Source organism: Saccopteryx leptura, chromosome 2 (genome assembly GCF_036850995.1).
Source record: "Saccopteryx leptura isolate mSacLep1 chromosome 2, mSacLep1_pri_phased_curated, whole genome shotgun sequence".
NCBI lineage: Eukaryota > Metazoa > Chordata > Mammalia > Chiroptera > Emballonuridae > Saccopteryx > Saccopteryx leptura.
Genome location: NC_089504.1, coordinates 261,725,331 through 261,747,873, shown reverse-complemented (window position 1 = coordinate 261,747,873; position 22,543 = coordinate 261,725,331).

The window sequence follows — 22,543 nt, the reverse complement described above, 5'->3', positions numbered from 1 at the left end:
CACTTTCTTCTCTACCTGGAGTGAACTAGGTCTCCTGTTTCCCTACATCCTCATGAATATAAATGAGCCTATTTCTGGTTATTAATGATTTAGAGCAGCTCTTCATATATTTATTAGTCATTTGGATTTCTCCTTCTGGGAATTGTCTAGTCATATCCTTGTCTATTTTTATATTGAGATTTTCATTAATTTGTTGGAGTTCCATGTATATTTTAGACATTCATTTTCATCAGTTCTAGCTGATGGGCAGGTGTGTAGTCAGATACTCTTGAGAGACGTGCCCATGGCTTTGAGATGGGAGTTGGTGAAAGGAAATGAATTGCAATAGAGACATCATAGGGGCAAAATAGTCAGGTTTTCTGAAGATTTTTATCAACAAGTAAATTCTCAATAAGTAAAATCTTGTATACTATAGAATTGACCATTAACTTGAGCACCAATTCATCAGCAAATATTTACTAAGTCATTACCATAGGTTAAGCATTGCCACAATGGCTGGAGGTACGACTGAATAAGACAGTTTGCCCTCAAGACATCTTCAATCTATCAGGAAGATGCAACAGTCCTCACAGAGGGCCAGTAATACAAGCAAAACATAACAGACCTCAAAACAAAGAGCCATACATAGAGATGACAATAAAGCATCCAGCTCTTCAAAGAGATTAAAAAAATACATGAATGTATCTTCCATAATATAATATAATGAAAACTAGTGAAGAGGGAGATTCACTTTTTATAACTAGGCCTCGAAAGCATTTAAATTCCAAAAGGCATATTAAAATTCTGTCATAAATGGCACCCAACTAAATGAATTTCCTAGAGGTTTGAAAGAATTCTTGTGTCTTTGAAAATAGCTTCTCACACAATTCGACTCTGTGAAGTCACAGAACGAACAGGTTTCCAAGTCTTCCTCCTGGTTTGCAGGCCTCTGCACTTGCAAACCGCTAAAAGCAAAACCAACTCAATGCATGTGTTGACATGAGAATTAGCTAATAGAAACCATTGCAAAAACACTGCGGAAATCTCAAGTGCTGTGGAACTAGGTCAATAATGGACATTGGCTTGCCTCCAGCTGCTCCTGAAAGAGGGAAGGAGTTTGATGACAGAGTGACCATTGAACCTGCTAATCAGACAGCTGGCGGGATGCCTGGTGACAAGCGGAAGAAGAAAGTTTATAGAAGACGAAGATAGGGGCAGCAAGAGAGAGCAAATATCCTTCTTTCCAACTCGGGCCCTGCAGGTACATATTTCGGGCAGGACTGGTCTTGGCTGTACAGGACTTCCCAGTGTGTTGAGGACCTTGGCATCACTGGTGGAACTAAACGCCAGCTTGCCCCTCCCCTGACTTGTGAACATAGAGACAACCTCAGTGAGAAATGCCTACCGATTTCCAACTCCTGTGCCTCTCCTCCTGTTGAAAACCACAGAGACAGGGCTCCAGGGCCCTTAGGAAACAATATTGCCAGGGAGCTTGGAGGGAGCAGGGTTGGGAGATGCAATTAATGGGGAGCCTAAGGTCTAATTATAATGACAATGGTACTGGAGTATCGGAGTGGCTCTCAGTCAAGTTAATTCATTTAGCACTGGGCGACCAGACTACTCTTAAAAATTGGCCTTTATCTCCTCATGGTTTTGCTCTAAAGTCTTCAGTGACTCCACGTTGCTTACAGATGTAGGCCACATCACTAGGCCTGACATTTGCCTTCCTTCCAAAACTCATTTCCAGCCCCCCCCCCATCTTAATTTTTCTTTCTTTTTTTCTTTTTTAAAAGCATTTTTAATTTCATGCAAGTTTTTTAAATTTTTTAAAAAAATTTATTCACTTTTAGAGAGGAGAGAGAGAGGGAGAAAGAGACAGAGAGGTAGAGAGAGGAGAGAGAGACAGAGAGAGAGAGAAGGGGGAGGAGCTGGAAGCATCAACTCCCATATGTGCCTTGACCAGGCACGCCTAGGGTTTCGAACCAGCGACCTCAGCATTTCCAGGTTGACGCTTTATCCACTGCGCCACCACAGGTCAGGCCATCTTCATTTTTCTTAAGTAGACTTTTCTGGTTCCAGTTAATAGAGACTCATAAGAGTACCTAGAATGAGGGCCATGATGGAGAATAAACTAATGTTGAACTATTTTGTAATTGGCAATTTTATTCATTTAAATTTATTCATTTTAGAGAGGAGAGAGGGGTAGAGAGAGAGAGAGAGAGAGAGAGAGGAGGGGAGGAGCAGGAAGCAACAACTCCCATGTGTGACTTGACCAGGCAAGCCTGGGAATTTGAACCATGACCTCAGCATTCCAGGTTGGTGCTTTATCCACTGCTGCACCACAGATCAGGTGTGACTGGCAATTTTAATGAAGAGTTTCAAATGGGGTCAACCCCAGGAGTAGTGCTTTGCTGCTCTGGTATGGGTGCTTATTAGCAGTAGCACCCCCAATTTGTAGCAGTTCACATTCTGTTTGCAGATGTCTAACTTATAATCACCTCTCCAGTGTCACTGTCATCACAGTTCTCCTATCTGGACCACAGACATTTGTCCCCTACCTGCCTAAGAGCCTTTGTTTCACGTTTCCCCCCATTTGTTCCTTCTGGTCTTTGTTTGGGCTGTCATTTCTAGGGGACTGAACTTCCGTAGTAAAGGCTTCGATTGAGTACAAGATCTTTTGCTACCTGAAAAACTTGCCATTTAAACTTCATGGTCCAGAAATTAATTATTTTCTTTGTTATCCAGTTGGTATGATTAAAACCTCTATTTAACGTTGTCTTAAACTGAAGAACATCTGTAATGTTGCACGGAGAAAAGTATCATATAAACCCAAATACTCTTAGGATCTCTAACTCATTCACAGAAGCGTGACTTTTCATTCACGACAGAAATAAATCTGGGGCTCATTCACCCATGCCTTCTGTCCCTTCTCTTCCTCACCTGTGTATATCCTGGTGATCTAACCCTCTAATAGTTCTGAAACATCTTCACTCCTTCAAGCCTACTGACAGGTCCTTAGTTTAGGTCCTTACCTTATCTTACTTAGATTATTACAAATAACTAATAAATGGTCTCTGCTTCAAGACACGCCCCTGCCCCTTCCCAGAAAACCCTCTCACTTCAAATCTAACACCATGTTACTCCTGTGCTAGAACCCTTCAACGCTTCGTCTTTTGTCCCAGGGTAGTACCTAAAATACTGCAGTCCTCTAATGATCTGGCCCCTGCTCATCTTCCCAGTCCCATTTCCAGTACCTCCTCCTGACCCTGTGCCCTCTAGAAGCGCCAAATGGCCATAGTTACAAAATCACATGATTTCTTCCATGCCACATTGTGCTCTTTATTTATTTATTTGTATTTTTCCAAAGTGAGAAGCGGGGAGGCAGACAGACTGACTCCCACATGCGTCTGACCAGGATTTACCCGGCATGTCCACCAGGGGGCGATGCTTGGCCCATCTGGGGCATTGCTCCATTGTAATCAGAGCCATTCTAGCACCTAAGGCGGAGGCCATGGAGCCATCCTCAGCACCCGGGCCAACTTTGCTCCAATGGAGCCTTGGCTGCAGGAGAGGAAGAGAGAGACAGAGAGAAAGGAGAGAGATGGGCGCTTCTCCTGTGTGCCCTGGCCGGGAATCGAACCCAGGACTTCCACATGCCGGGCTGATGCTCTACTGCTGAGCCAATCTGCCAGGGCATATTGTGCTCTTTAAACATGCTGTTCTTTTGTTCATGGTTACTCATCCTTTAGCCCATCTCTGGAGTTAGCTCCTTCTCCCAGCCTTTCCTGAAGAGGTTGGATGCCTCTTCTGAATTCTCTGCAAGCTCTGTGTGCATTTCTCTGACTTAGCACTCACCACACTGCATTGAAATGCCTGTCCAGCTGCCTGCCTTCCCTCCCCTGGACTGTAACCTGGCAGCAAAAGTTGGTCTCTGATTCATCCTTATAGCTGCTGTCCTCAGCCCAGTGCCTGGCATGGCAGTTATGCTCAATAAATGTTTCCTGAAAGGTTGAATTCAAATTCGTAGACTTTGTGGGTGAGAGAGACCAAAGGAAAGTGTGAAGTTGGGAACTATCTGGTAATCTGAGGTGATATTGACAACTTGGACATCTCAGATCAAAAGACACCAGACAATTTGTAGGGTCTCTCCACAAGGATTAGACCAGAAATCTCCAGCTGACCTCTGACCTCGCCTTTGCTGAGTTGGGAAAATTGAGGGCAGGCCCCTGAATGAAGCAGGTCTAGGGCATTGCTGAGCACTGACCCAGCTTCATCAGGAGAGGGTGGTGAGTGAGTGGTGCTGACTATTGAAGATTCCCGGGACTTAGTCTTCTCTTGTCTTGGAGTACTGTTGAGGTGGCGGTGTGTGTGTCTGTGTGTGTATCACACGTGTGCATGGTGGCTGTAACGACAAGCAGGGTGATTTGAAGAAGCCACTGGGAAAACAGAGTCATCTCAGTCTGCCTGGTTGTAATGTGCCCAAGACTTCGATGGTGGAGGACTTTGATCACTAAGTCTATCAGCTAACATTTATTGAGCACCTACTATGTGCCAGGCAATATTCTTAGTGCTTTGGGTGCATTAACTCCACAATCGTCACTTCAACTCCATGAAGCAAGCAGGTACTATTATTTTCTTCATTTTATAGGTGAGGAAACCAAGCCATGCAGAAGTAAAGCAACATACTCAATGTCACATGTCAAAGGCAGGGTCAATCCCAGATGGTTTGATTTGGGAGCCCAGGTTCAGGCTAAACAGCCTCAACCACCATTCCATCTGGCCTGTCATGCCCTGTCATGGTTCAGAGCCAGTGAGGCTCACTCTCTAGGAGCCCAGGTCGGCGGTGGTCACAAGGAATGACAATGGGGTATTGCTCTTTGAGGAGATATGCCCTTCAATGTGGACCTCTAGCTCCCAGGGCAGCTGAGCTGCAGCCAGAAGGGAAGTCCTTAAGGGAGCACATGCAGAGGTGTAATCTGTCGAGGATGAGCTGGAATTGCTGGCCAGACAACAGGCTCCCTCTGTACCCTCTAGTCCTGGTCAGAAGTGGGACAGGACCACACAAGGCTGGCAGAGTGAACCCCACCCGGTGAAAGCCCATGGAGTGGAATTTGCTGGGACTGAGAGTGGGAGTGGAGTAACAGAGTCATGACTGAGAGGTTGCGTGCCACCATCTCTGCTGGGACTCGACATAGGCAGCCTTTAATTCTCACTCCAACCCTGCAAGGCAGATGTTCACCCTGTTTACTGAAGGAGACGGTCTTGGGAAGGTTAAGTAGCATGCCCAAGTTACAGCATCAGTAAGTCTCTGAGCTGGGATTTGAATCCAATTCTACTTGGGTCTAAGCCTCATCTTTTTAACCCACCCCTGCTGCCTCTCCTATACAATCCTCATTTCTCCTCCCTGTATCTTTTTCAAAAATTATTTTTATAGGCTGTCATTCTACATTATTGATGGAGAGCTGTGACCTGAGTAGTGGACTACACGATAGAAATATCTCCTCGGGATCTGAGGAATATCAGACATACCCCGTAAAAAAAAAAAAAAAAAATTATAAATGTAGTGTAAAATGTACTTTTTAGCTCCGAGGTGTCTGCAATAAGAATTCACTTCAAATTCTGCCTTTTTCCTTTTTCAACTTGTTCACATTGCCTGGGGAGTAGGTGTGTGAGCCAAAGCTGAGAGAGCAGAGCCCAGAGCACTTCCTGTGTGGCTGGCAGGAGGGTCCACAGGGCAGCAGGGCCATGCGCAGAGGCCGGGGCGGGGTGGGGTGTGAGGACTGATAGAGGACTCCCTGCAAGTCAGCGCAGGAAGGGAGACGGTCCTGGAGCAGAGTGCAGGGTGGGGTGGGGTGTGAGGACTGATAGAGGACCCCCTGCAAGTCAGCGCAGGAAGGGAGACGGTCCTGGAGCAGAGTGCAGGGTGGGGTGGGGTGTGAGGACTGATAGAGGACCCCCTGCAAATCAGCGCAGGTAGGGAGACGGTCCTGGAGCAGAGCGCACTCAGCGTTGTTGACTTGCAGAGAGATGACACCGGCGCATATTTTACGTGGGCTCTTCTGGACTCATGTACGTGGTGGGCGGGCTGGGGAGAGCCTGAGAGCTGGGAGGATCTGCAGGAACAGGGACAATGTGATGTGAAGCTGAAATTAGACAATGGAGTGGGAAAGGAACGCCAGGGACAGATGGGACGGCATTCGGTGCTACAGAGAAGGAGTCACGGCACTTGCTGGATTGCGGGGAGTGTGTTGTAACAGAACGGGGGGGATCAGAAGTGGGAACCCATTTGGGGAGAAACAGAGCTTCATGTTAAATGGTTTTACCATTTTGGATTTTTGGGGTGGGGGATATGTCGAAAATGATCCAGTTGGAAATGTTTCCAATGCAGAGACCATCCTTACCTTTCAGAGTTGCCATAATTCGGGAAATGTGCATCTTTCCCCCCAATCTAGACAGGACTCCTGAAGGCGGAGATATAAGCCTTCTGTCTCCCGTGATCACGGGGCCCCTGGATAAAACCAGCCTTGGGATAATAAAACAGGTAATTATCTCCATCCTTTCTATGACAATAACGGTGTTGAGGCAGAAAAAAAATTCATCAGAGGCGGCTTCACAAGTCCCCAGGGAGACGCAGTATAAAGGCTGGTTCTCAGAATCCGCCTCTGCAACATCACACCAGGCTCTGTAATGACGGCCGAGGGCCACACGGTGCCTCTGGAGGAAAGAACTGCGGAGATAAAAAAGAGAAAGGCACCTATGACCTAGCACGGCACCCCACTGAGGCCGCGTGGATGGTCCAGATCAGTAATTAGAAACACAGTGCCATAAATATTGAAACAAACTTCTGTAAACATTCCAGAAGACAATGAAATTAGAAACAATAAGCAGATGGGCCTTTATTCAAAGAAAATCATGCCAGATGGACTTAGTACATCTTTTTATTTCTTTTCTTTTTTATTTTTTTGATAGAAGTACAAAGTAGGTAGATGAAGAGCAAATGGCACGTTTGATGTCATATTTGAAGACGGTTAAAATATTTGAGTCTTCCAAGAAGTCTGATTTTCAGAATTGGCTCAGAATGCCTTGAATAGAATCACCTACGTGACAAAAAGAGTTGGATAAGTAGTGCTAATTGGGCAATAGAAAGCTCTGGAAGGCTGGGCTGGTGGGCTAGCCTCAGGAGGGGTCTTCCAAGGAACCACAGAGCTTTGGAGCCTGAAGGGACCTCAGAGATCTTCAGTTCCAACCCTCTCATTTAAGGATAAGGAAAATCAATCAAAAGGAGACATCAACTTCACACCACTTGGGCTGGAACAAGGTCACTTGACAATTAGCTTTGCCGTGTGAGTGTGAGGTCTCCTCTCTACCCAGCATCTCCCTTACCTAGGGAAGGAAATAAATGTGGTCAAGGATGACTCTGAAAGGATTCGAAATACAGAGATGAATGGAGAACTGGGACCCTGAGCTAACAAAGCCTGAGATATAGGACATGCGCCCTCAAGAAGGAGGGCCTCCGCCAAAGTAAAGGCGGTGGTTGAGACACAGCGGGGAAGCTCTCCTGCAGGTCATGCTCCCAAGGACCCTGGGCAATTTCCCTGCCACTTTCAACGCTGTTAATTCACCATTGCTGTGAAGCAAATATTGCTCATTTGCAAAACTTGGGGAGATGCAGTGACTTGTTCAACTAAGGTCAGACAGCAAGCAAGGAAGGTCAGAAAGGACAAGAACACGTGTCCTCGGATTCCAGTGAGGCTCAAACTCGCTCACATTTGGCCTCTGGTATGGTTCTTATGGAGGTCTTGACTTCTCTGCAGCCCTGTTATGCACTGTCCCCTCCCCATCCCAGCAGGACCCCACCCTTGCTCCACTGGGCTCTTTTCCAACTCATCTTCCCACTCTTACACAGACTCCCAGACGCCCTGCAGTCCGACCTCCACAGCCCTGGTCTCAAGAATCCTCCAAGACCTTCTCCCATTTCCTCTTCATCCTTCATCAAGACCTGTCAGTCTCCTTTCCTGTTTCTGCCGAGCTCTGAGCTCAGCCCTTTGTCACCCTCAAAAGCATGAACTGTGGGTAAACTAATTTTCACCACTGCCTGCACAGGTGGTGGCTTCCCCTTCAGGAAATCACTTCAAGTCCCAATTCTGCTTCCTCATTAAAACAAGACAAAACAAAACAAAAAAAACCACCCGTAATGATGCCTGGTTTGTGACATACAGTGTATTGTGACCTACAGTGAAGGACGTGTGTGAACACCATCCTGTTGATGCCTAATAGGAAACAGAGGCTCAATAAATGTTTATTAAGAGGATTTTAAGTTGGAGACTTTGCTCAAGTCACCTCTTAACAGCTCTTTCTTTCTTAGAGTAATTTATTGTCCCAAACTCATATTGGAACATCCCTACTCTACACATTGAACAGAGGTCCCTCTGGTTGTCAGGATCTGGTTTTCTGGGGGGGTGGCAGATTGAAATGGGAGGTGGAATGTTCATTAATGACCATGTTTTTTTTTAGTTGTTGTTAGTTTGTGTTTTATAAAGAGGAGTATTGAGATGTAGGAAAAAAAAATGGAAGCCTATCTACATTTCCTTCTAATGCTGAAAAATAGCTTCTTGGCCTTCATTAGTCCAAGCTTTCTGCTCTGGATGACCCATGAAGCAACATTGTTAAACAAACATCTTGAACTTATTTTTTGCTCCCCCACCCCCACTTTTAAAAAACCAATCCTCAATATATTCCTACCAGGAAACCAATATTATGGATTGGATAATTGTGTCCCCACCCAACATTCCTATGTTGAAATCCTCACCTCTCCCCCTTGCCCCTCCCCCCTGCGATGGTATTATGAGGATGGGGGGTATTATGAGTGAGATAAGTGCCTTTCTAAAAGAAACCTCAGAGGGCTCTCTCGTGCCTTTGGCTATGCGAGGACACAGCAAGAAGATGGCTATCTATGAGCCAGAGAGTGGGTCCTTATTAGACACTTGGTCTTGGACTTCCCAGAACTGTTAGAAATTTCTGTGGTTTATAAGACACCCACCCAGTCTATGGTATTTTAATATAGCAGCACAAACGGACTCAGACACCATCTGAGGACTGGAGTGTTTTTTCTTTTACTTACTTTCCGCAGAGGGGGTGCAGAAGCTGATGGAATGCCCTGTCCTTCCTCATGAAATGTGTGCTATTGAAAAGAGCAGTGTCTGGGAATTACTAGCTCTGTATTCTGTCTCGCTTTTGCCACATGGGAGGCTTGGTTAAGTGTCATAATCTCTCTGTGTGGCAGCCAGTCCTGCGCCTGTTGAATTCAGTACACTATGACCTCCCTGAGGGCAGGAAATATAACTTGTTTATCTCTAGTTCTTGATATAACAGGAACAAATTCAGTAAACAAGTGGGAATCGTAACTCTAAACGTTGCTGACGCATCTTCACATACATATATCCATCACTAACAAGTATCACTCAATGGAGTACCAAATATATGTCTTCCATCACTTAAATCTAATCACCATAACAACTACATGGGGCACTGCTATTCTCACTACTTTGCTTGAGAAAACGGGGGTGTGGAGAGATGAAGGGATTTACCTCTTTGCTAGTGGGTAGTAAAGTTAGAATTTGAACTCAGGTCCCTCAGCCTGTTTTTCTACTAATCTGTAGTTAAGATCTAAGCTCCTTATTGATTAATGATACTTTTTAATTGCAAAGAGCTTTTGAATTTTTAACTGTTACCAGCCAAGAGGCTTTTCTTGTGCTCTAAGACAGAGTAAGAAGAAGCCGCAGACTCTGAATAGGAAGCTCCGATGGACTAGGGGAAGAAATCTTGTCCTTGAGGTGTTTTTTTTCTCCAGAACTTTCCCTCTGGGGCCCCTCCCTCTCCTAGTACCCGACCTGGTTTATCTTGGCTGCTGGGCTGTTTCAGGGTTTGCCCCACATCTGGATTCAAAAGCTCCATTTCTTCCACTCCGCTCGAGATGTCAGTGACGTCAGCACAGTCACTGAGTCCCCCTGTATGTGCCATGTGTTATGCTGGCCCCAAGGATACCCCATGACCAAGGCATGCCTTTTCTGTTTCTTCTAGAAACTCACAGTCTAGTGGGAGAGGTGCTCCCATGAGAAGGCGATCACAGAAAGCTATGAAGCACTAGGTCACAGAATAGCCTTGGGAACTGGGGGATGCAGGCTACAGAACCCACTGGATGAGTAGGTTAGCCAGGGGGCAGGGCGGAGGGAACCGCCTGAACAAAGCCCCACAGTCTATGGAGAGCAGTGTAAATGTCCAGACTGAATTTTTATCATTTTCTTCTTTCCCAGAGCAGCCATATTCCAGGGAACACTCCCCTCCTCTCCTTTATACCCCACTGTCATTCTCTAAGGCCATTGTGCCGATTCTCTGGTTCTGAGATCAAACACCCACTTTCTTCCCCTACCCCAGCCGGGAGTGTTTGCCAGGGTTGAGGCCTATCAGGCACCAAGTCATTTTAGTCCTGGAGTAACTGAAGGGGTCTGTGCCATGCCTGCTTTATATAAAAATCAACCTCCAGGCCCTGGCCGGTTGGCTCAGCGATAGAGCGTCGGCCTGGCATGCGGGGGACCCAGGTTCGATTACCGGCCAGGGCACATAGGAGAAGCGCCCATTTGCTTCTCCACCCCCCCTCCTTCCTCTCTGTCTCTCTCTTCCCCTCCCGCAGCCAAGGCTCCATTGGAGCAAAGATGGCCCGGGCACTGGGGATGGCTCCTTGGCCTCTGCCCCAGGCGCTAGAGTGGCTCTGGTCGCGGCAGAGCGACGCCCCAGAGGGGCAGAGCATCGCCCCCTGGTGGGCGTGCCGGGTGGATCCCGGTCGAGCACATGCGGGAGTCTGTCTGACTGTCTCTCCCCGTTTCCAGCTTCAGAAAAATACAAAAAAATAAAATAAAAAAAAATCAACCTCCAAACAAGCGATATCACAGCCACATTGGGGAACTGTTGGTGCCTTTATCTGGCATACGATTTTACTCAGTGGCACTGGGTACTTTGAAATAGGCTGTGAAACCCAGTTTACACATGTGTTTATGTGTGTATGAGTGTGCATGAGTATAAAATGCATAAAGAACATTCCAAGTAGCTTTTACTCAAGCATCATGTTTCTCTTAACCTTCCCATGGCTTTAGTTAGCACATGTAATATAATATATATGTATATATATTTCCTCCCCTGAAATCTTTTATTGCAGTCCCCAGTTGAAAGTCTCTCTCTCTCTCTCTTTCTCATACTTCTTTGATAGGTTTGATTAATGTCTTTAGAACAAAAGATTAGTTTTCTTACCCCACAATCAGCGTTTCTGCAGACGGAGACAGAAGCTGGAGCCCAGAAAGGAAGGCTCCATCTCGTGAGTGACGTCCGCATGCACGCGGGGCCCATAATGGGGCATCCCAATTGCCTCGACTCCCCCAAGTCTGTCCTATCACTATCTTGACAGCTAAGGATAGAAATCCTTCTGTTTCCTCCTCTGCTAGGAGAGGTCGCTCCAAACGTCCTGCTTATTGTCCCCAAAGCAAGAAGATTCCTCACACTGTGACAGTGCATGCTCAACCTTTTCCAGGTTCCTTTCTTTTTTCCCCCTCTGCTCAGGTTTTGCAGAGTAACTCCAAAACCACCTTCTGCAGTGACGTGACTCTGCCCAAGGAATGTTATTTATCCTGAATAACAATAACTCCCCTAAGAACCAAAGTCTCTTTTTGCAGGCGATATTATTGTTATTTGGGACTGGTGAACTGTCAGTCTTTTCTGCCAGGAACAGAAATGCTAATCAGGGCCTTTGGAACGATGGAACCGGGGACTCACACATCTGTATTTGCTCAGGCTGATGTTGTCAAGGGTTCTGCTGAATCTTGTTTCTGTAGGTTCCCCTAGAAATCAGGCCTGTAAGAAACCTTGGCAATAGAGAGACTGTAGCCATAATAATTAATGCTGTAGCCTATTGTAAAGTTTTAGCTGCGGTATCATTGTTGCCGAAGTAATGAAGTAACGTCCTAGTGGAGGTAAGGTTGTAGCTGCCATAAGTCGTAGCCATGGTAAAGTTGTAGCTGTCATAATGTCATAGTCATGGTAGGGTTGCAGCCATTGAAAAGTTGTAGCAGTGGTAACATTGTAGCCATGGTAACATCCTAGGCCTGGTGAGGACAAGCCATCAGGAGGTTTCAGCCATTCCAAGGTTGCATTACTCAAGTTATTAATATAGAATAAGGATATAAAGAAAAATTTTTGATAACTGTTTAATCTGTTTGTGTTTTAAGCTAAGTATTATTACAAAAGAGTCTAAAAGTTAAAAAAGATTCAACATTTCTAAAGTAACATAGTTATATTGAGCTAAGGCTAATATATTACTGAAGAAAGAAAGAAATGTTTCAATACATTTAGTGTAGCCTAAGTGTTCAGTGTTTACTAAGTCTACAGTGTCCTGTGGCGTGTGGTGTCCTGGGCTTTCACATGCCCGCACCACCCACACACCAGCTCACCTGGGGCAACTTCCAGTGCCTTATACAGGGGAACCGTTTTTTCTTTCATACTGTATTTGCACTGGACCTTTTCTAGATAGATACTCAAATATTTACCATTGTGTTACAACTGCCGACAATATCTACAATAGTATAGTAACGTGCTGTGTAGATGTGTAGCCTAGGAGCAACAGGCTGTACCACACAGCCTCGGTATATAGTAGGCTACCATCTAGGTCTGTGTAAGCGTACACTATGATGTTCACACAAGGACAAAACCGCCTACCGACACATTTCTCAGAACGTATCCTCATCACTGAATGATGCATGACTGTATGTTTTTCACCAAATTACATTAGCATAGAGAACTCGAATTATTGACTTCTTTACTTGTGGTTTCTGGGCCAAAGTCCGGTTTGTAGAAGCAAAGAGAACATGCACACACACACACTTGAGTTGAGAACCATTCCTTTATTTTTATTTTGGAGACGGCTAATATGACCCAGGCTTCCCACGTCCGTTAGTGCTCAAGCCTTCCACACACATCCTTCCACTTCACACGCAAACCAAAGCAGGAGGAACAGGCAGGGGATTATTTTCCAGGACAAGAGAGCACCTGACCTTCATTAAACACCCCCTGGGTGTCAGGCCGCGGATGGCACTGCATTTACCATGTATCCTCTGGTAGATAACACCCTCATTTTGCAGATGAGGAACTTGAGGCTTAATGAGGTTAAGTGACTTGTTCTAGGTCATCTAGAAGCAAGCACTAGACTAGTGGCTGATTACTTTAGGAAATAGTCTGGCAGAGCATTTTATGAATTTGACTCCACAGGCAAGAGAAGTGAAGGCAAAAATTAATGAATGGGACTACATCAGACTAAGAAGTTTTTGCTCAGCAAGAGAAACTGATAACAAAATAAACAGACAGCCAACTAAATGGGAAATGATATTTTCAAACAACAGCTCAGATAAGGGCCTAATATCCAAAATATACAAAGAACTCATAAAACTCAACAACAAACAAACAAACAATCCAATAAAAAAATGGGAAGAGGATATGAATAGACACTTCTCCCAGGAAGAAATACAAATGGCCAACAGATATATGAAAAGATGCTCATCTTCTTTAGCTATTAGAGAAATGCAAATCAAAACGGCAATGAGATACCACCTCACACATGTTTGATTAGCTGTCATTAGCAAGACAGGTAATAGCAAATGTTGCAGAGGCTGTGGAGAAAAAGGAACCCTCATTCACTGTTGGTGGGAATGTAAAGTAGTACAACCATTATGGAAGAAAGTATGGTGGTTCCTCAAAAAACTGAAAATAGAACTACCTTATGACCCAGCAATCCCTCTACTGGGTATATATCCCAAAAACTCAGAAACATTGATACGTAAAGACACATGCAGCCCCATGTTTATTGCAGCATTGTTCACAGTGACCAGGACATGGAAACAACCAAAAAGCCCATCAACAGATGACTGGATAAAGAAGATGTGGCACATATACACTATGGAATACTACTCAGCCATAAGAAATGATGACATCGGAACATTTACAGCAAAATGGTGGGATCTTGATAACATGATACGAAGCGAAATAAGTAAATCAGAAAAAACCAGGAACTGTATTATTCCATACGTAGGTGGGACATAATAGTGAAACTAAGAGACATTGATAAGAGTGTGGTGGTTAGGGGGGGGGAGGGGGGAATGGGAGAGGGAAAGGGGGTGGGGAGGGGCACAAAGAAAACAAGATAGAAGGTGACAGAGGACAATCTGACTTTGGGTGGTGGGTATGCAACATAATTGAACGACAAGATAACCTGGACTTGTTATCTTTGAATATATGTATCCTGATTTATTGATGTCACCCCATTAAAAAAATAAAATTATTAAAAAAAAAAAAAAGATTAAACACAGAGTTGTCAGATGACCCAGCAATTTGACTCCCAAGAAAAATGAAAACATATGTTCACACCAAAAACTTGTACACCAATGATGGTAGAAGCAGTATTCGTAATAGCCAAAAAGTTGAAGTAATTCAAATATCTATCAACTTATGAATGGATGAATAAAATAAGTCTTTCCATACAATGGAATAACATTTACAGTAGAAAAAGAAAAGAAGTGTTGGTATATGCTAAGCCTGCATGAACCTTGAAGGAAGACATTATGCTAAGTAAAAGAAGTCAGGCACAAAGGACAGCATATAGCGTGGTTCCATTTCTATGAAATGTCCAGAATGCAGAGAAAACAGATTAGTGCTTGCCCAGGGGACGGGGAGAAAAAACGTGGGGGAAGTAGAGAGTGACTGTTTATAAAGTTTTATTTGGGGGTGAAGAAAAATACCCAAGAATTGATTCTAACTTGAGTTCTAAAACATAATCGGTTTTGAAATAGACTGTGATAATGATTGTACAACTCTGTGAATATACTAAAAAATCCCATGGAATTATGCACTTCAAATGGGTGAATGGTATGGTTTGTGAATCATATTTAAATAATGTGATTTAGAAAAATTTTTAGTCGCTGCTGTCCATGGCTCTGCTAGAGAGAGGCAAGGCCGCTCAGACCGGGGAGCAACCAGGATGCTTCTAACGAGAGAAACGCAGGTGCCCCACAGCAGCGGCAGCAGCAGCTGGCTTTTAACATCTTTCCAGAATGCCTGGCACTGTGTTCAGCACCTCCCAAGCATCTTCTAATTTAATCATCACACAAGGGCCGTGAACTCAGTGTTACTTTTGCTTTTGACGAGAGGAAATAGGGTTAGAGAGGCTGAGTGGTTTTCTCAAGGTCATGTCTCTAGTGAATACTACAGCTGCCTCCTCCTGAATAGAAGCCTGGAAAATAACTGTTTATTTGTCCAAATCCCAGCATTGTAGAGCAGTGGCCGAGAGAGGAAACTGCAGTTAGATAGCTTGGACGCAGGGGTGGGATTCAGATAATTTAACAACCGGTTCTTTGCCCTAATGATCATTTTAAGTATAAGAAAAGATATACTGGCCCTGGCCGGTTGGCTCAGCGGTAGAGCGTCAGCCTAGCGTGCGGAGGACCCGGGTTCGATTCCCGGCCAGGGCACACAGGAGAAGCGCCCATTTGCTTCTCCACCCCTCCGCCGCGCCTTCCTCTCTGTCTCTCTCTTCCCCTCCCGCAGCCAAGGCTCCATTGGAGCAAAGATGGCCCGGGCGCTGGGGATGGCTCTGTGGCCTCTGCCCCAGGCGCTAGAGTGGCTCTGGTAGCAACATGGCGACGCCCAGGAGGGTCGCAACATGGCGACACCCAGGATGGGCAGAGCATCGCCCCCTGGTGGGCAGAGTGCCGCCCCATGGTGGGCGTGCCGGGTGGATCCTGGTCGGGCGCATGGGGGAGTCTGTCTGACTGTCTCTCCCTGTTTCCAGCTTCAGAAAAATGCAAAAAAAAAAAAAAAAAAAAAAGGAAAAGATATACTGAAGCGTAACTTATTATTTCATGCATTTAATACTTAAAAAGAACAATAAAAGAGGTGCACACAACTAGATTATGTTATAAGAAAGAGTTTTAAAATATTAATGAAAAATATTCAATAATACCTGACAAAAGCCACTAAAACTGTTATTTAAGACATTACCATATTGCTTCTTGGTTGGCGTTCTCTCCTGCAGTTTTCTTCGCTTTTATCCGAGCATCATGGGCTGTGTGATTCATCCTTAACCATCTTCTCACTGTAGGGGTAGGATCCCATTCTTTTAGAGGTAGGCTGATTAGACTAATGGTCGTTGTGTTTGCTTTGTTAGAAACAGTTACACGACTTCTCTTCTCTGAACATATTATGCTCATCTTTGAAAAACCCCACCTTAGAGAGAACCCTGATGACAAGTGCCATTTTAACAACCGGTTTGCCGAACTCAACAAAAAATTTGGTATCGGTCCTGTCAAACCAGTGCGAACCAGCTGAATCCCACCGCTGCCTGGGCATGAATGGGAATTCTGCTTCCTGGGCCCTGTGTGAGGGAGAACACGTAGCTTGCACTCTGTAGTCCAGTGTCCTTGCCCGTCTGATGGGATTCCAGAAGCGGTCAACTCCCAGAGTTGAAGATTGAGTGAGATAATATGTGACAAGCATCTAGGACAGTGCCTGGCACCTAGCAAGTGCTCAGTGCCTGTAAACTGTTATTATATGCTGTCTGTCAGGGGAGGGGAGTACAGGAACCACTAAGTCACATGTTGTGGTGCAGCTGCAGGCTAGTGGGGGAGAGAGGTGCAGATGTCATTGAAATAAGGGATGATGGGGAAAGCAGGCAGGGGGCAGAGTGGAGCCGTGGAGGCGGAGTGACTCATGATTGATGAGGGCCGCCCACTCTTGGGGTCCTAGGTCTTTGGGCTTTAGGCGCTGCTGGTACCAGAGTGTTTACGCAGCAGAGTTTTCTTCCCTACCCCTCAAGGTTTCAGGCCTGCAGAAGAATTATGAAATCTGGCTAGGGTTTCGTGATTGTGTTTTCTTTCTGACAGCTCAGTAAAAATTTAACACTTGAAAGGACAGAGCGGAGAGTAGAAAAATGAAATCTCTTATTTGGACTTCTTCTGTAGCCTACATGCGTTGGATCCTTAGGCTGATACACTGGAGTGAAATAGATTAGGAGATGAGAAGTCATGGAAGGACAGTGTGTGAGGTGTGTTCATACCTGATGAGGGTCTTGCCTCATATTTTGATTATACTGAAGTTAGGAAGATGTTGGAGATTAGCTGTTTATTGATGAGTGTGAACTGTTAAGATTTATATGTGAATTTGCCTATGTTTGTGTTATAAGTGAGACCACCTTCGTCAGGTACTTCCCATCAACCCTTGCAAAGGACCCAGAGGACTTGGAGGGCGATCTCCTAGCTCCACCCTGGATACACTGGACAGTCACCTGGGGAGTTTCTGAAACACCCAGCTGCCAGGCTGGATCTCACCCCACACCTGTCAACTCAGACTCCTGGGCAGCAGGGTCTGGGCATTAGTATTTTCTTTCTTTTTCTTTAATTTATTTTAGTGAGAAGAGGGGATACAGAGACAGACTCCTGCATGCACCCTGACCGGGATCCACCTGGCAAACCCACTAGGGGGCAATGCTCTGCCCATCTGGGGCCATTGCTCCCTTCCATTGGGAGCCAAGTTTTAGAGCCTGAGGTAGAAGCCATGGAGCCATCCTCAGCACCTGGGGATAAAACACTCTAATTGAGCCATGACTGCAGGAGGAGAGAAGAAGAAAAAGAAGAAGAAGAAGAAGAAGAAGAAGAAGAAGAAGAAGAAGAAGAGGAGGAGGAGGAGGAGGAGGAGGAGGAGGAGGAAGAAGAAGAAGAAGAAGAAGAAGAAGAAGAAGAAGAAGAAGAAGAAGAAGAAGAAGAAGAAGAAGAAAAAGAGAGAGAGGGAGAAAAGTGAGAGGGGGAGGGGTGGAGAAGCAGATGGGTACTTCTCCTGTGTGCTCTGACAGGGAATCGAACCTAGGACATCCACACGCCAGGCTGATGCCCTGCCACTGAGACAACTGGCCAGGGCAGCATTTTCTTTCTTTTTTTTTTTTGTATTTTTCTGAAGCTGGAAACTGGGAGAGACAGTCAGACAGACTCCCGCATACGCCCGACCGGGATCCACCCGGCACGCCCACCAGGGGCGATGCTCTGCCCACCAGGGGGCAATGCTCTGCCCCTCCGGGGTGTCGCTCTGTTGCCACCAGAGCCGCTCTAGCGCCTGGGGCAGAGGCCAAGGAGCCATCCCCAGCGCCCGGGCCATCTTTGCTTCAATGGAGCCTCGGCTGTGGGAGGGGAAGAGAGAGACAGAGAGGAAGGAGAGGGGGAGGGGTGGAGAAGCAAATGGGCACTTCTCCTGTGTGCCCCGGCCAAGAATCGAACCCTGGACTTCTGCACGCCAGGCCGACACTCTACCACTGAGCCAACCGGCGAGGGCCCAGCATTTTCTTTTAATATATTCCCTCTGGTGATTCTCATGGGGTCCCATGGTGAGAAGCACTGGACACAGGCTCCTGTAGATGGGAAGGCTGGTGGCATCTCCCAGAAACCTTGGTATGTAGTTGGCCAGGGGTAAACTGCAAGTCTTGCCCACATGAGTGCGGAAGTGAGTCAGCCACCCCTAAGGTTTCCAGGGTCATTTTCCAAGAGACCGCCCTGAGCTCAGTCTGCAGATGTCCCAGCACGGGGGCAGGGAGGGTGCTGGAGGATGGCTGCAAAGGGACAAGGTCAGCTTTAGTCATTGCAGCAGGAACTGATCTTCCAACTCCATCATTGCTGTAATTTTGAGACTTCCCATAGCCTGAGACTAGGTGCCAGGGGGAAGGTGTATGTGTGTGGGGGAAGCGCACCCAGAAATTCTGGAGCCACAGACCTTGTATCGTTGATGGGGCTGGGGTCAGAAGAAGGCTCAACTGTCTGTTGAGAAGGCTGCAGTGTCGCCTGGGAGCTGGCTCCCCCCTGCTCACTGGCTGAACCGCACCCTGGACTCTCTGTCACTCTTCAGCAAGCCCATTAGGATGATCAAAGAGTCACTGGAGAGTGGGGAGTCTCTGGAGAGTTGGTGGAGTGTGACAGTGACCACAGGAGCTTATTTCATCTTGCCCTGAACCAAACTGCTGAGGGACGATTCACTTGTGTTTTCAGCACGATGAGGGTATCAGTCAACCACATAGCTCAGAGCGCTGTTCTGGTTAGCAAGCAGTATCCCAGAAAAGATACCTGAAGTTTCTATGGGCAGCCAATCTCCTTCAAGATCTAAACTCACCTTCGGTGAAGGATGTTGTTGGGGAGACTGGGGAAAATGTTGGCTCAAGAAAGGAAAATTTTTATTGTACTTGAATTGGGAGCAGTGGGTTATCCCCGTAAACCCTTCTCGGAAACACATTTGAGCTAACACTCCGTGCTTCCTGCTGCCCGCTTCCCTCTCCCGAACCTTTCTGCAGCCTCTAGCCACCCGACCTTGTTCCCTCTCCTCCCCCTCTCCCCCACCTCCCAACGAGTCCATCTCAACCATATGCACTTGATAGAATCTCACACAGAGGCGCATTTGTTATTGACCAGCTTCTTTATCTGGGATAGTATTTCACAAATAGTCAAGATGATAGCTCCTGAAGGTAGTTTCACAGATTTAAGGTGAAGAAACAGTATCAATATAGTTACAAACTCAAGGAAGTCTAATAGCCAGCCAATAAAAAATAAAAAAGAAAACCCATGTACACACACACACACACAAAACATATGACTGTTGGAAAGTGGAATTTTACTCACTGGAGCTGGCGTGGACTTTAGATATGAAACGTTTGATTTATAGTTTCTATCTCACTCTGATAGAAAACTCTGCTTACCCTTATTGGAAGGTCGAATGTGTTGGGTTCTTTTGCTAAGGTGGCTGTTAAAATTTATTTCACACTCAAGGAAAGGGGCGCTTGTTATTCACTGTGTTTCCATTTTAATTATAATTCTTCCTGGCATCATTTTTAACAAGAATAACCTAAGGCCTGCAAGAAGTGATTTTCCCTAATCAGTTCCTAAGCCCACCTCCCCCTCTCCAGCTCGCTGCTATGGCTAGAACTACACAGATGAAATGAAATGGAGAACTGAGCAATGACCTGGTGAATCTGAACACTGTGGAGTCAGCAGTCAATTAGAGAAGTTCAATTACGAAAATTCTTTCTTCTCCCTCCTTCTTTTGCTCCATGAGTCGTCACCTTAACTCTTGCTACTCCATCTGCCCTGTGTTGAAGCTCCTCCCCCCATTCTCCTGCCTCTGCTGCCCCAGAGCCCTCTGTACCTGGGTGACCTTGGCTCCTCTGCCCACCTGACTCTCATTTCCACTCCTCTCCTTGTAGAGGCCTCACAGGCCTCCTCCTGCAATTGAATGGACTTGGAATTGAGCGCCCCCTTGTGTCAGGCAGACCCCTGCAGTCTCCCATCATTTCCCAGATGTAGCCCACAGTCCCTTGGCCTCTCAGATTTTGGGATTGGCTTCTGGAATTTTCCTCATACCGAGATTGCCTTGGCACACCTGCCAGCTCCTCAGACTCTCCTCCTGGTGGGAACACTGCTTGCTCTTGCCGGCTGCTGTCACGGAGACTGAGTAAAGGCTGACCCTAGCCCAGTGTGAGAAGGGGAGCTGCTCCCAGAGACAGACCTCCTATATGTAGACACCCAGCCTCACAGGTCTCTGAGCCCAGCTGTGCCCCCTGCCATTTGGGACCTCCAAGGACTTCCTCTGCATCACCATGTTAAGCACTTGCCTGCATCTTGATTAGAAAAAGCCAATCCCATATTTGACTGGTACCCCATTGTCAGCCCCATGGTCCCCATGGCAGCCAAGTAATTGTAGGCCTTAAACATGTCTCTTCTGGTGAGTCTTGCTGGAACATGAGCCATCACACTAGATACTTACTCATTTATTAACATGTATGCTCTCAATACATGTTTATTGAGCTCCTAGTATGTGCCAGGCCCTCGGCCAGTTGCTGGATGTTCAGTGTTAAGCAATATTTACTTCTTATCTGTTAGGAATATGCACTAGTTTCCAGAGGGCCAGTGTAACAGAGGAACACATGCTGGGTGGTTTGAACAATAGAAACTTACATCTCACAGTTCTGGTGGCTGGAAGTCTGAAATCCAGGTGCTTTGGCTGGGTTATTCCTCCTGAGGGCTGTTGGGGAAACCGCCCAGGTCCCTTTCCTAGGCTGTCAATGGCCATCTTCCCCCAGGGTCTTCGCATCGCCTTCCCTTCGTGCATGCCTATGTCTGTGTCCAAATTTCCCCTTTTAATAAAGACACCAATTATATTGGAGTAAGGACCCACTCTATTCCAGTATGAGTTCATCTTAACTAATTACATCTGCAATGACCTCATTTCCAAATAAGGTCATACTAGGACTTCAACATATTACTTCAACTCATGACAGTATGCATCATTTTACGTGGCAGTAGACAGAGCTTTCTATAAATGCTCACTGTGTATCTACTGGGAGCAGTAGTTCCCTTCCCTTCCCTCCCCTTCCCTCCCCTCCTTCCCCTCCCCTCCCCTCCTCTCCCCTCCCCTCCCCTCCTCTCTCCTCCCCTCCCCTCCCCTCCCCTCCCCTCCCCTCCCCTCCCCTCCCCTCCCCTCCCCTCCCCTCTCCTCCCCTCCCCTCCCTTCCCTTTTTCTTCCCTCCCATTTTCAGGGCAGATGCACCCTTGAGACCACTAATATTTACCAAGTGATAACTATGCACCAGAAAGTGTATTTCTTGAGCACTTACTATGTGTTGAACACTACTGAGTGACTTACATTCATTGACACAATCCTATGAAAAAAAATTGAGTCCCAGAGAGCTTACCTAATAGCCTAGCTTTGCTTGGTATGGGAGGGAAACAGATCAGGTGTATTTTGGAGGAACTGAATTACTACTTATCCCTTCTCTCCCCCACCTCCCTGCAGCACCGGGCTCCACCCCCGAGGACTTCTCCGCTATTACAGATCCTGCCCCTCCTGGAGCACTGCTCAGAGATTGCTGGTGGGAAGCTCTCTGAGTCGGGCAGTGCAGGGAGCCCCGTGGCTGCAGGCCTCTAACCCCTGCAGTTGGAACCTCTGCCCCTATGTGCTCCTAAAAGAGGTGCCCCTCTATCTCAGGTTCTATTCATTGCCGTTGTTGTATCTTTCAAATATAATTCTCTTACTCATCAGCTAACTTGCTGACTGTCTTACTCCATGATAGAATATGAGTCCCATGAAGGTAGGGGCCAGCATCTCTTGTGCCTAGCACCCTGCCTGGCCCACAGAGGTGTTCCAGAAAGACCTTTGGGTAAATGCATTTTGCTACAGAGAAAGCAGATTTCTTCAGAGCCTTCTCAAAAACAAAATTTGACTTCATTTTTTTTATTTTAAAGCACAGGGCACAAAATGCCTCTAGGAACTCATGTGTTAAATAATTGAGTAAAAAGGAGTCATTTAGAGCACCATCACTGGTCCCCAGCACAGCTGTGGCCAACACTGAAGACGTGACTCTCTGTACCAAAGTCTTATTGTCGCCATTATTGACAATTATCCTCAGTTTGGCTCTAGCAGTGTAGCTACAGGTTTTCATTTCACT